Genomic DNA, 4,747 nt, shown 5'->3' on the forward strand with positions numbered 1-4,747 from the left:
TGAGATACTCTAAATTGACCGAGAACATGGCTGAAGAATAATAAGATGAGAATAATGTGCACAATGGTCATCTAGCTAGAACCTTACGTGGTTATTTACAACTAGTTAGGACAAGCAACCTTCCTGCATGATTTTTCCACATAATGCAGGAAACATCAACTTTAAAATGGGAGTGATCCAACTACTTTCAAAATTCCATGGACTAGGCTCTTAAAGTCCACATTTACATATCAAAGAGTTTGATAAGATTGTTGCCACCCCACACTTGAATAATGTATCGGATGATACCCTGAGACTGAGATTGTTTCCCTTTTCATTGAATGAGAAGGCCAAGTCATGGCTTCACTCCTTAAGGCCGAGATCAATTAGGACATGGGCTGAGATGACCCTGGAGTTCCTTAAAAAGTTCTTCCCAGTTCATAAAACTAACACCCTTAGAAGGGCCATCATGAACTTTTCACAAAAAGAGGAAGAAACCTTTTTCCAATGTTGGGAAAGGTTTAAGGAACTTCTAAGTGCTTGCCCACATCATGACTATGAAATTTGGCGGGTAATAAGATTTTTCTATGATGGACTAACTTCACCCATGCGCCATTTCGTAAAGATGATGTGTAATGGTGAGTTCGTGAAATGGTGAGTTTGTGAATAAGTATCTTGCTGACGCATGAGACTACTTTGACATGTTAGCTGAAAACACACAATCCCGATATACTTCAGCTAAGTTGACCCATCTAAAGATGACTTAGTCAAAGGAAAAGAGAGGAATGTACATCTTAAGGGAAGAAAACTATGTCAATGTTACGGTAGCCAGCCTCATAAGAAAAGTCGAGGCCATGGAATTAAAGAAGGTGGAAATGGTCAAACCCAAGGAGACCCTTGAAATTGTTTGCTGTATTTGTTTAAGTAACATACACTTGACATAGGAATGTCCTACAATTTCCGCATTCTAAGAGTTGTTACATGAGCAATCCAATGCCATGAACAATTATCAACGGCCTTTCAGTGCTCCAATTTCAAAGACGTACAATTCTAGTTGGCAGAACCACTCAAATCTCTGTTGGAAGAATAGACCAATGGCTAATGCTGATAAAAATCCTCAAGGGCCTTTTCTTTCGATCCTTATCCCATTGTTAACTTAGAAAAAGACGTAAGAGGATTTAGTTCAAAGGTTCATAAACGATCAAGAGTATTTTTATTAGAGTGTCATGCAAATATTCCAGCATATTAAAACATCCTTAGGGATGTTTACATCGTCTATTCAAAGATTGGAGTCATAACTAACTGTTAGGGAGAAGGGGACTCTTCCAGCCCAACCTCTACCTAACCTAAAATCTCAATGTGAAATAAGTGACCATATCTATTCCACTCAACATGTGGAGCAAGTAAAGGCTATCACTACTCTTACAAGTGAAAAAATGATTGATAAAGGTATCCTGATGAGGGCTGAGAAGCCTAAGGACTCGAAATAATTTAAGGGAGATGATGAGCCTATCAACAGCCCACATGAGAAGGAATAAAAAAAGATTATAAACCTGTGGCTCCATTCCCACAACAATTGATCTCACCCAAACCTCTACCCAATACTTAGGATATCTTAGAGCTTCTCAAATAGGTAAAAATCAACATTCCCTTATTGGATGCCATAAAACAAATTCCATCATATGCCAAATTCCTTAAGGACCTTTGTATGGTCAAAAGATGACACAATGTTTAGAAAAGGATATTTTTGATAAAGAAGGTGAGTGCCATCATCAAACAAAATGTGCCTAAAAAATACAAAGACCTCAGTAGCCCAACCATCTCATGCGTAATTGGGAACCACCAGATTGAGCATGCCTTACTTATTTTGGGGGAAAGTGTAAATCTGGTTCTTTATTCAATTTACGAACAAGTTAGTCTAGGTAAATTAAAACCCACCAAGACCATACTCCAACTAGCTAATCATTCGATTTGTATAACGAGAGGGATGATAGAGGACGTGCTTGTCCAAGTCGATAAATTCTACTACTCAGTAGACTTTATTTTTTTGGACATGCAACATTTGTTGATGCTAGCACTCAAATTCCTATCATCCTTGGCTGTCCATTTTTAGCCATATCAAACGCCATAATCAAATGTAGGAACGAGATCAAGAAGTTATCCTATGGGAATATAACAGTTGAGCTGAATATGTTCAATATGTGCAAGTAACAAGTGGATGGTGATGAGGTCTATGAAATTAACTTGATTGACTCATTTGTGGAAGACAAGTATCTTCTGACTTTATACTCTAACACTCTAAAGGCGTGCTTAGCCCACTCCACTAATCTTGATTATGATATGATTCGAGATATGAATGTCTTCCTTGATGCGATGTCGGTACTTAAAACTAACTAGTGGAGGCCTAAATTTGAACCTTTATTGTCTAGTTAAGGCATCGAAGCTTGACTTAAAACCCTTGCATGTTGATTTGAAATATTCCTATTTGGGTCAAGATGAGACATCCAATGATGATTTCTTTCTACTTGATAAGGAACAAGGAGTAAGTTGATTTCTACTCTCAAAGAGCCTAAGAAAGCTCTTGGATGGACTATTGCGAACCTCAAGGGAATCGATCATTTGATTTGTACTCACCACATCCACTTCAAATATAATGCAAAAACATCTAAACAATCATAATGTCATCTAAATCCAATCATCAAAAACGTGAATAAGGCTGAGGTGTTAAAGCTATTGGATGTGGGTATTATCTACCCTTATATTGGATAACCAATGGATAAGTCCAACTTAGGTGGTGCCCAAGAAGTCCGGAATTACCATCATACCTAATGCGAATAATGAATTCATGCCAACTAGACTACATTTATATGTCCTTTTGGCACTTTTACCTATCGAAGGATATCATTCGGATTGTGTAAGGCCCCTGCCACATTTCAACGGTGCATGTTAAGTATTTTTCTTACATGGTGGGACAATTTTTAGAGGTCTTCATGGTTGATTTTTTTATCTTTGGTTGTTCCTTTAGCAATTGCATTGAGCACTTAAAATTGGTGTTGAATTGGTGTTGAAGAGATAAGAAGAAAAGAACCTTGTGCTAAATTGAGAAAAATGTTATTTTATGGTTTAAAAGGGAATAATCCTTGGACACATCATATCGTTCAATGGAATTGAGGTGGATAAAGCCAAAATTTAACTTAATCTCTAACCTAGCACCACTTAAGAGCATACGCGACATGCGATTATTCTTAGGATACACCGAATTCTACCAAAGGTTCATAAAGGACTTTAGTCTCATCTCTTGTCCTTTGTGTAACATTCTTCAAAAGGAAACTCCTTTCGAGTGGAGTGAGAAATGCTAAAAAGCTTTCGCCAAGTTCAAAGGCATATTGACAAGCGCCTCCATCATGCAACCACCCGATTGGAATGTCTCTTTTAAAATCATGTGTGACACAAGCGATTATGCGATTCGGGCAATGCTAGGCTAGAGAAAAGAAAAGAAGCCCTATGTCATTTACTATGTGAGTAGAATTCTAAACCCTGCCTAAGTGAACTAATCCACTACAGAAAAGGAACTCCTAGTCGTAGTGTTCACTTTGGATAATTCTAGGTCCCACTTGATCGGATCTAAGATAATTATATTTACCAACTATGCAGTTCTGAAGTATGTTTTTTTTTAAATAGTGATGTTAAGCCCTGTTTACTGAAAAGATCCTTCTACTCCAAGAGTTTGATTGATAATCCGAGATAAGAAATGAGTAGAAAACGTAGTGGCTAACCATCTTACATGGCTTGTTTTATTAGATTTTATGGAGATGACACCCATTAATGACATGTTCCCTGATGAAAAGCTCTTTAAAGTCTCCCACTATTGAGGGTCAAATATTACATATTATCCCCCATTTATATCTTAGTTTTATTAACATGATAATGCTTAATGTTCTATTTTACTCATGTTTGTGTTGCAAGGTGAATTTAAGAGCTTGGATTGAAAAGGGTGCTAAAAGCATGGATTTGATGCTCAAGAATCACCAAGGCAAGGGATGGATCTTATGAGACCAAGATTGAAGAATTCACATGGCAAAGATCCAAAAAAATCAAGTGAGGAATGAAGAGAATCAAAGATTTGAAGTGAAGAAAAGGAGTCCTGAAATCGTCCTGAAAAAGCATATTTTGAAACACTAGGTTATTTTGTGAAATTGTGCAGAGTGAAGTCTATTTTGGGAAACTACGCAGAGTGAAGTTTATTTTAGCAAATTCATAAATTTAAGGCGGTTTCTAGAGTTTTCCAACTAGGTGAAAAAGTTGGAGTTCCACAACTATAAATAGGACTCCCTATGATGTTCCTAGGCATCTTCTAGGGTTTAAGGAGTGGAGCAAAATGGTGGAAATGCCGTCGCCAAGAGTTTTTCTTCTTCTTCCTTAGTTGTTTCCATGTTCTTAAGAGACTTTGGTCTAATCATGTTTATGGTTGGCTAAAAATCTTAGCTAGGGTTAAGAGGTGAAGCTTGTAGCATGATGAGATGTTTCTATTGCTTTGATTCATGTTTGTGTTGAACTCCATGGATTCTAATTTGATATTTAAAGAATATTTCAGTTTTCAATGGTTTATTGTGACTCAATTATAGTAGACTTACAATAACTTTGAATATCTTCTTTTCTTGATTCGAGATTGTGAAATTAGTAAGTCCTGTTGTTCACCATCATCCCCTGGGCATGGCAGGGTGATGGAATCCTTCCTAATCTTCACAATTCTCCTGCTTTGAAATTA

The 4,747-nt window shown here is 37.1% G+C and overlaps 1 non-coding gene across 1 annotated transcript; it reads right to left on the reverse strand.

Moving 5' to 3' along the window:
- Window positions 1-430: 430 nt before the first annotated feature.
- Window positions 431-536, reverse strand: LOC131244911 (small nucleolar RNA R71). The gene has a single exon (XR_009170680.1). It is a non-coding gene; the product is annotated as a small nucleolar RNA R71 (small nucleolar RNA).
- Between the last annotated feature and the right edge of the window lie 4,211 nt (window positions 537-4,747).

This window comes from Magnolia sinica, chromosome 4 (assembly GCF_029962835.1).
Source record: "Magnolia sinica isolate HGM2019 chromosome 4, MsV1, whole genome shotgun sequence".
Taxonomy (NCBI): Eukaryota; Viridiplantae; Streptophyta; class Magnoliopsida; order Magnoliales; family Magnoliaceae; genus Magnolia; species Magnolia sinica.